The 10,572-nt window shown below is 36.8% G+C and overlaps 1 long non-coding RNA gene across 1 annotated transcript; it reads left to right on the forward strand.

Annotated features, from left to right (window-relative positions):
* The first annotated feature begins 6,518 nt into the window (after positions 1-6,518).
* On the forward strand, positions 6,519-8,966 carry LOC140866361 (uncharacterized). The gene is made up of 2 exons (XR_012144866.1): positions 6,519-6,689; positions 8,709-8,966. It is a non-coding gene; the product is annotated as an uncharacterized lncRNA (long non-coding RNA).
* Positions 8,967-10,572: the final 1,606 nt, after the last annotated feature.

Raw genomic sequence — 10,572 nt, forward strand, 5'->3', positions numbered from 1 at the left:
CCTCTGCTGTGGCATTCCAAAATCTGTGTCGATCATACGAGGCAGCAGAGGACGAAGAAAGTGCTCCCTTTCCTTTGGTTTTCGGTGGCATTGTAACTCAATAATTCAACTCAAATAAAATGCCTCAAACAATGCACTAAACTCCAAACAATTCCAGCAACGTTCAAACACAACTTTAACCCAAGCAATTCAACAAACACTTGGTATGCACGAAGTCAATGATATCAAAATTCACTGGCATCAAACGTTCTTCACACCACAATTCAAACAACCCAACAGCCTCAAATCACAAAATATAACATGACTCAAATGTAGTAGAGAAAATTTCAGCTTTTTTACCGTTAAAAAGAAAACTTCCCAAGCCCTCCAAGATGCCCCTGTTTCTGTGCGAGCGTGGATGGAGAAAGAACAAATTCTGAGAATCTCGGCCTTGTGATGAAGATCAAAATCCCAGAGATGGTGATATTTTGTTGAGTGGAATATTTACGATGGCAAGGCCGTGCAAGATTGTGAGATTTAGACAGGGACTGGAAACTAGCAGACTGGAAGTAGAAATAAGCCCTTAAGTTGTGCGATAGCGCTTGAATGTGCGCGGTTCAGATGCGCGACAGCTCTTAAGTCTGCTCCCTTGGAGTGCGCGATAGCGCAAGGTGTAGCGTGGCTTGTATGCACAATAGCACTTAAGTGTGCGCTGTTGGATTGCGCGATAGCGCTTAAGTGTGCGCTGTTGGATTGCGCGCACTGGATGCGTAGAGGTCAGGCGGGCGTGGGGGAGTCATGAGCGAGCACGCACAAAGTTCTGCCCAAACTTCTAAAATCATAAAAAAATTAACAAATTTAAAAATATCAGCCTCCAAAATTCTCAATAATAATTTCAAAAATAATAAATAACTGATGAACAAAAAAAAAATTAAAGCATGAATTGAATAAAAATAAAAAAAAAACAAAAATGTTGGGTTGCCTCCCAAAAAGCGCTTGGTTTATAGTCGTCAGCCCGACTTTCACCGGTATTAATTCTTCCCCTTCTCTTTAACAGGCCAAATAAATTCCACGAACCGCCTTTTAAATTTTGCTCTCTTTTTCGTCGTGGCCTTCTTTGTTGAATTTAGCGCTCTCTCCTTTGATGAATCAATTGCAAGATCAGCTCTTGGACAGCTCTCCAACTTCACAATCGGCTCAATTAAGCACAATTCTTCGATGGGTGGATTGGCTGTCTTCCTGAATAAGTTAAAAATCACTCGTTCGCACTCCACACCCATTGAAAATTCACCCTTCTTCACTTCAATTTTGGCATCCGCCGTAGCAAAAAATGGTCTCCCAAAAATTAGTGGAGCACCATGATCCGCTTCAATGTCCAAGATCACAAAATCCGCTGGGAAGATGAATTTATCCACCTTGACTAGCACATCTTCAACAATCCCCAATGGATATGTGATGCTTCTATCCGCCAATTGCAATGAAATCATAGTCGATTTCATCTCTCCCAACTCCAAGGCCTTGTAAATAGATAATGACATTAAATTAATACTGGCCCCTAAATCACAAAGTGCAGTAGTAAAATTAGAACCACCAATAGAACAAGGATAGTAAAACTCCCCGGATCCTTAAGCTTTTGTGGCATCTTCTTTTGTAGCACTGCACTGCACTTTTCAGTTAGATTCATAACTTCATTCTCTAGCAGCCTCCTCTTCTTGGACATCACCTCCTTGATGAACTTCGCATAATTCGGCATTTGATCCAAAGCATCAGCAAAAGGGATGTTGATATGAATTTTCTTGAAAATCTCCAAAAAGTTGGAGAACTGCTCATCTAAAGCTTTCTTCTTGAACATCTGCGGGTAGGGGAGTGGAGGCTTGTACATCGATTTCTCTTCAAGTTCAGTCTCCTTCTCCTCGACTTTTTCCTCAAATTTCTTCTCTTCAACAACATGTTCTTGGACTCCAACTTCTTTTCCACTCCTCAACTCTATGGCATTACACTTCTCCTTTGGATTTACCTCAGTGTTGCTCGGAAACTGGCCTCGGTTATTATCCTTCAGTGCATTCGCCAACTGCCCAATGCTGGTCTCCATGGATTGCAACACAACACCCATGTTGGCCATATGCGTCTCCAAGCTATCTAGACGAGTTTCAGTCCTCGCCATCCTCTTACCAGATTCCTGCACAAAGTTACTAACAACGTCCTCCAAAGAGGGCTTACCCTCATCCTTGTTTGTATTGAACCCCGGCGGAGGATTCAACACATTTTTGTTGTTAGCATAAGAAATATTTTCATGATTACGCAAGCTAGGATGGTAAGTATTAGGGACAGGTTTACCTCGATAGCCTCCATAACCTCTTTGATTGATATACTGGGCTTGTTCATGATAGTGATATTCGTCCATCGCACCCGGAACACCTGCTGGTTCTGTAACACTCACTTTATTCAAAGCAGCTACCTGTGTAGTCAGTGCAGATAATTGAGCAGTGATAGATGTGAGAGGATCCACTGCATACACTCCAACTGGCTTCTTAACTCCCATACGCTCAGATGGAAATTTAAAACTATTGACCGTCATCTGCTCCAACATATCATAGGCCTGAACATGGTCCTTTGCAAATATAGTACCTCCAGCAGCAGAGTCCACATTCATTCTCGTAGGCGCATTCAGTCTGTTGTAAAACCACTCGATCTGTTCCCAATCTAAAAAATTGTGGTTAAGACAATGTCTAAGTAATTCTTTGTACCTTTCCCACGCCTCGTAGAGCTGTTCAGACTCCATATGCCGGAAAGTTCTAATTTCGATCTTCAATTGGGTAGATTTAGCAGGTGGAAAATATTTCTCAAGAAATTTTTCTGCCATCCCCTCCCAAGTAGTAATGCTCCCTAGCGGGAGTGATTGGAGCCAACTTCTGGCCTGATCCCTGAGAGAAAAAGGAAACAAGCGTAATCGAATAATATCCTCATGAACACCATTAATTTTTACCGTATCAGTTATTTCCAAGAAAGTCCGTAGGTGTAGATGAGGATCAACAGTGGCTCTCCCATTAAATTGGTTCTGTTGAACCATGTTGATCAAAGCCGGCTTCAGTTCAAAATTGTTGGCGTTAATGGTCCCTCGAGCGATTCCAGAATAGTGAGCCTGGATCGTCGGTCGAAAGTGATCTCTAATTGGAACAAGTGGAGGTTGTTGTGCTTCTTCTTCAGTCATTGTCTCAATTTCTTCTCTTCTAGCTCTTCTTAAAGCACGTGCAGTGCGCTCGATCTCCATATCAAAAAGTAAAGAATTCTTACTTTGAGATCGTCGCATAGAATGCAATTAAAAATAAGAAGAAATAAATTAGTAACTTAAAATAAAATAAATAAAACTCTAAATTAAAATCTAGAATAATTGGTAACAAGACTAAAAAATAATCAAAATTTACTCTCCGACAACGGCGCCAAAAACATGTTGTAAAAAATACTCGCAAGCGTACGAGTGTCAAGTTTTAATATAGTGATAAAATCAAGTATCGATCCCACAGAGAGTAAAATAAAAATATTCAGTGCTTGTAATTAAAATAGTCTAAACTTTATCTAGAAAATCAAAATCTCATAATTTTGCAGAAAAATAAAATAATCAATGAATTTTAACAGCACACACACAACTTTCAGATATAATCAATCAGAAAAAACTGGTATAGAGGTTTAGATTTCACCTGGTTTCAACAACAGTCAATCCTAATTAATTAATCTTCATGAATTTCAATCAATTAATATCCAAGAACACTTAAGTGTATTATTCCCTCTTCTGAGTGCCGAATAAACTATATCAACTACAATTCAATTTCACTATCCCTATTAAGAATCTACTTGCAGTGATCAATTCAAAACAATGTTCTTTTTAAAAGCTCTATTAAAATTATACACTCTCCCGAGCGATATAAATAATTAACAGTGTATTTTCTAATGGTCCTATTCAAAATCTCCTCTCCCGAGTGTCAGATTTCAAATAAATATTACAATTCAATTATTGATCAGATAATTGAAAAGACAATCAATTCAAGAAAAAACAATTAATCTAGAAGAAACTCAATTCAATAAAATAAAAAATTCATGAAAGTGTCTACACCAGGTTCCATCCGACCTCTAGACTATAAAAATTTAGTTCATAACTGAATTCAAATAACACCAAATCATATTCAAAAATCCAGACATAAATTCAAAATTAAATAAATAAAATATAAGAATCAAATCCGTCGTCGACGCCGTGTCCGGACTATCGATCTCCGTCTTCGTTCTTCACGTTAAAGCTCCAGATTTCTTCAGAAAAACTCCACGATCAAACTCTGATATCTGATGTATTGTGTGTGGCGGCTAACTTTTTTTTGTCTGATAATAAAATCCCTTTTATATCGTCACACAAAATCCCAAGAATTAAGCCCATAAAATACTAAAGTTTTCTTCCCGAAAAAAACTCTAAAACTCTGAAATCTCGTCACGCGTGGCCGCTCTACGATTTTCACGCGGGCGCGTATAACTCTCTGGAATTTACTTTCTTTCCTTGACAAGAACAGCGCGATAGCGCTTTCTCTTCCTCTCTTTAGCGCTAAAAAGTAGCGCTGGCCAATAAGCCCATTAGAAAGCCCATTAACATCTCTCGATTCTTTTCTTCCTTTCTTCTTTTCTTTTCCTTTTCTCCATTTTCTCACAAAATCTTATTTTCTCTTCTCTTTTTTCATAAAATCTCCATAATCTCCTACAAACACAAAAACAACAAAACTCCGCATAAATCTGCTCGAAACAAACAATTAACAATTAAAATCATATATAAATTAAGTGTATAAAATATACCTATCAATATGAAGCATTGCAAACTCGAGAACAAAAGGTATAATAAGACATCGAGAGTCAGGGGTTTGAAACTCAAGAATGAAGCTTCTTGAGTTGTCCCGATAAACCACATACTTTCTCATAACTGATATGGTCGATAGGACCATTAGAGTTTAGTGTTTGGCGGACACTAGATAGAGTCGTGAGACTGTTGATATTGAGGATTATAGTATTTCGAGTTAGATTTTGAAGTAGATTCACAGTCGATTCGAATAGATATGCCTCGATCCGATTTGATTTAAGCAAGAGAATCAGAAGAGTCTACATGCAGCTTTGGGGATGAAGTTATTATTCAGTACTGATTTTCATCCTCAGTCAGATGGATAATCAAAGCGGGTTATTCTTATCCTCGAGGATTTGTTGAGGGCTTGTGCTATCGACTGTTGAGGTTCGTTGGAGTCGAGATTTCCTCTTGTCGAGTTCATCTATAACAACAGTTATCAGACATCTATAGGTATGGTTCCATGTGAAGCTCTTTACGGGAGAAGTTGTAGATCTCCCATGCATTGAGATGAGGTTGGCGAGAGGATTATCTTAGAGTCTTAGTTAGTGCAGCAGATTGCAGATATCAAGATTTGGATTCGAGATAAGATGAGGACCGCACAGAGTAGTCAAAAGAGTTATGCTGACCGACGGCTACGAGACCTCGAGTTTGCCTTTGATGACCACGTCTTTGTTAGAGTCGCGCCCATGAAAGGCGTTGTGTGTTTTGGTAAGAGAGGCAAGCTCAGTCCGAGGTTTATAGCTCCGTTTGAGATTCTGGAGAGGATTGGTACGTTGGCATATCGTGTAGCGTTACCACCTAGCCTTGCAGCAGTGCACAACGTATTTCATGTCTCGATGTTGATGAATTATATCTCCAATCCATCGCATGTTTTGGATTTTGAGTCTCTACAGTTGGCGTCAGATTTGTTGTTCGAGGAGCGACCGGTGCAGATCTTGGCGCTAGAGGAGCGAAGGATGAGGACGCGAGTTATTCTCATGGTCAAGGTTCGATGGCTAAATAATTCTGAGGACGAAGCTACCTGGGAGGCCAAGGCCGACATGCGAACGCGTTATCCTGAGCTCTTTGGTACGTACTTCAATTTCGAGGACGAAATTTCATTTAAGTGGGGAGAGTTGTAACGCCTAGAATTTGTTTTACGATAAACCGTATGCATAATTAGGAAATTTAATTATTTAAAATAGAATAAAATAATAATAAAATAAATTAAGGGGTTAAATAAATTTTATTCGCCATGTTTATGTGTTTTAAATTTATTTAGGATTTTTATATATTTTGAGTGTTATAAATTTTTGAAGAAAAATCAATTTGCGAGCGCATAGGCTTGACGGTGGACGATTGAGATAAAATTTTTATAGGAATTTTTATCCTAGAATTTTTAAGAGCTTAAAATAATTATTTTAAGATTTATTTTATATAAAATTTAGGTTATATATATATATAAATATTTTAAAGTCCATTTTAACCTAAATAGGCCATTTTAAGGGCTTTTTGGGTACTTTTTAGTTTGAGCCTTTGATTTATTTCGAGAATTTATCAATTTATAATTGCCCAAATTCTTCAAGGTGGGCTAGGGTTCTTATTTATTTTTAAAGCCCATAAGAATGTAATTATATTTGGGCCCATGAACCATTTTTCTTAAAGACCCGTGGAAGCCCTACCTTTCACCTTCTTCCTCGCAACGTTTCTGAGAACCAGATAATCCTTTTTGCAGCCTCCGTTCATTTCACTTGCACACACATCACAAAATCTCAAGGAAAAGTTCAAGATTTTTGCGGAATCTCGACCGCCTCGTCGCCGGCTTCGTTTTCCTACCCTTCGTTTCTCATTTAAGGCATGTCTTTCCCTTTTATTGGCACCCATTTAGATTGATATAATGTTAGTTGATAGAATAAAAATCAGTGTTTGCATTGTGTGTGATTTTGAACTCATGATTTTAAGATTTGTGCACCATGTTCCTCTTTTTCCCCTGTTTGCGATTGGCTTGGTTTTTTTTTTTTTTCTGGCCAAGTAGGTTCGGTCATTGCTGACCAGGGTTGATGGTCGGGTTGAACCCTTAGGGTCATGGTTATGTGGTGGTGTCGGCCTGGGAGGGCTGGGCTAAGCTTTGTGGGTTGCTGTGCTAGGTTGGGAATCAGTAGCACTAGGTGAAGAGCAATTGCGTTAGGTGAAGCCAAAAAAAAAAAAGAGATTTCTTTTGTCCGTGTTCGGGTCAAGCGTTATAGGGTCATAGGTTATGGTCTTGGGTCTGGGTTATTTTAATTCGTGACGGGTAAATTAATTTAGGGTCCAAGTTGTACATTGGGTCAAAATTTAATATTGGGTCAAAATATGATTTTTGGACTTAAATAGTAAATTTTAGTCTTGAAGTAATTTTAAATGGGCCTTAAGTATGGATTGGGCTTAAATTTTGGTTAATATGCCAATCTAAGTATTATTGGACCAATTTAAGTCTTATGAGGCTAATGTAAGTAATATTTTGGGTTAGTACAAGTGGTAGCGGACCAACCTAAGTTTAAGGGTTTTAGGTATGGGGCAGCAACTCGAACCAGGCGTGGCAAACTAAATAGTCCGTATATTTAATATATGTATAAGTATATTTTGATATAAATATTATTTTTATGAAAAAAAAATTAAATATATATTTACGAGCAAATATTTGAAGAGAAAATGATATTTTAATTCACGATTCATTAATATATTTTATGTTAAGTTAATGACATGTGAAAGAAAAATATTTTGTGATAATTGATGTGATTTGTGACAAATACGGGAATGGAGGTCGGGATACCGGGTCCGATGACCTTTTCACTTATGATTATGAGCCTTTGGAATCCCAGAGGTTTGGTGACGAGGCATAGGAGGCGTAGGGAAACCCCACAGGTTCGGTGACCCTCGTCGCCACGTACGTTGGTTATAGATTGATCAATCGAATTAGGTTACACTTCACTGAGATAACCCACACAACAAAATATTTTATGATTTATTACATGCCATAACTTATGTGACGTATTTATTTATGTTATGATTATGTTTACGATATAGTATGATGCATATGATTTTACAACCATGCATGCATTAGACTCCTCAAGTTACTTCTATATACGATACGTGTTTGCATGTTGTTTTATTTAGTAGTATTTGTTATTAAAGGTAGATCATGCTGGGCCTGTAAGCTCACTAGATCTAAGTGGTGTGCATGTGAGTTTGATGCTAGTTTTGAGGATATGGTCCCGACAGGTGGTGAGGACCTCTGAGCATCCGCAATTGGCTAGCTTGCCCGTGACTTTTGCAGTATTTTCATTTTCGCATTTTTACGAGATTTTTACTGAGGATTGCACTAAACTAATTTCCGCAAATGTTTCCTACTTACACTATGATTTGCGTGTGGTTGGATTCCAAACTTTGGATTTTCGTATTTTTACGATGTCGTTTCTTCATGCATGGATTTCCTTTAAATTATACGAGCTTTTTAAATTGCTAGAGTACAATCAACTTATTATATGTTATACTACTTTAAATAAACCTAGTTTTAGTATAAACGCATATATGTTTGGGCATATATGTAATATTCTAAAATAAAATAAAATCCTCTAGTTATCGGTCGTTTCAAATTGAGTCCTCTTTATTTCTAATCTCGAAATTTATATCTTAAATCCCATAAATATCTAATTCAAATAGTTTCATCTCTTAATTTAAGAATCCCAGAATTTACATCTTAATATCCGTAAATCATTAAATTAAATATTTTTAACTCTGAATTTCAATATCTAATTTCGAAATTTAATAACTTAATATTTTCGGGGTCTTACATCTTATCTTCATTTCAAGTGGTTATGTCTCATGTTTATAGGGAAGAGAATGCTGCAGCAGACGAACTGGCTAACTTGGGGATCTGGGACTCGACTGTTCTTCTTTTGGAGCAAATTCAAGGCAGACTTCAAGGCATTTGCAGATTAGATAGGACTGGGTTTCCTTATATTAGAACTACTTCTAAAATTTCTTGAATTGTAATGATTTCTAGAGAGGTCTTGGCCTAGTCCCCCTCTCTTGTATTTCCCCTTTTATTTTCTAATAAACAGGTAGGGGTCTGCCAAAACTCCCGCCACAACAGACGGTGTTTTTTTAAATAATTTTTTTTTCGTAATACAAAAAAGCCCAAATTCAAAAATACCCTAAAAGCCCTTAAAATGACCTACTAAGTTGAAAAATGGGCTTATATTATATATATATATATATATATATATATATATATATATATAACCCGAACTTTTCTATAAATTAAATTTTAAAATAATTATTTTGGGCTCTTAAAATCTTAGACATAAATTTCGATAAAAACTTTTTGTCCGTTCGTCTACGGTCCCAATTACGCACTCGTAAATTGAATTTTACTTAAAGACTCATAAATCTCAAAATACTAGGGTTAAATGCCACAAATAAATTTAAAACTCATAAACATGGCACATAAAAGTCATTTAACCCTTAATTTATTTTTAAAATAATTAAATTCTCCTAATTATGCATACGGTTTAGCGTAGAAATTTTAGGCGTTACAAGAACAGATACTTTTGTGAGCATTTATGGAGTAATCCGTACCCCGTTTTACAATATTAAGTAGTAAAATGTGATTAAGATATCAGAATCCTAATTAGCCAGATGTTTAATTGGATAAAAAAATTAGTGTTTGGACTTTGGAACCACCGATGAGTTCGAAACCTCCGAAGTGCATTCAAAATCACTAAACATAAAGATGCACAGTTCGGAAGCTGAGGGTTAGATCGGAACCACCGAAAGGCGATCGAAGCTTCCAAAGGTTAGACCATGTTCACTAAGTGACGTGTCACCAGTGTTTGAGCACGCAATCACATGCATGAGATTTGACCTTCCGATCAGGGTAGTTCAGAACGTGGCACGCATGCAGGGATCGGATGTTCCGATCTTCGCCTATAAATAGGAAATCCGAGACTCACTTTCAACTTGCCAATTCACAACTTCTCTCTCTTGTCTTGAGTTCTTTGAGGGTTTTCAAACATTTAATCGGGGCCCAGGAAATAGCGAGGCGCTTCTAAAGGAGCTGTGGAGAAATTCTCAGGAGTTGGAGCCATCGACTAGTGGTGTTCATCGGTCGGTTTGGTTCGGTTTTTGGTTTTTTATTTCGGTTTTTACGATTTTTAGTTTTAGAAATATATAATCCGATATCCGAATTGTTTTCATACAGTTTGGTTTGATTTTCTACTAAAACGGTTCGGTTCGGTTTTCGACTAAAATGGTTTGGTTATTTCGGTCAGTTATTTCGTATTTCATACTATTATTTTAATTAATATTATAAATATATTTTAAAACATAATATGTTATCTTTTTAGATGATTTCTTTGTAAAATCTTTAAATTCAAAGTCTAAATGACTTAAATAAACAATAATGCACTAAGAATTATTAAAAATGATTCTTTATTCATTAGATATCATCTCATAAAATATATAATATAAATAAATTTATTAATTTAATAAAATTTCGTTTTTTTGGTTTTATCCGAATTTTGATCTCCCCTACCTTCGACAACAAAGGGCGAACGACAAACACATGTATAGTTTGAGATCTCTAATAGTAATAGAGAGTATCTATTAGCATAGTTAAGAATTTTAGACCATCTTTAGTGATACGATAATTGTTGTCTTGTAGGCTTGGACCCTAGACTTGTATTGATAGGACTGCC

Source organism: Henckelia pumila, chromosome 4 (assembly GCF_033568475.1).
Source record: "Henckelia pumila isolate YLH828 chromosome 4, ASM3356847v2, whole genome shotgun sequence".
NCBI classification, from domain to species: Eukaryota; Viridiplantae; Streptophyta; class Magnoliopsida; order Lamiales; family Gesneriaceae; genus Henckelia; species Henckelia pumila.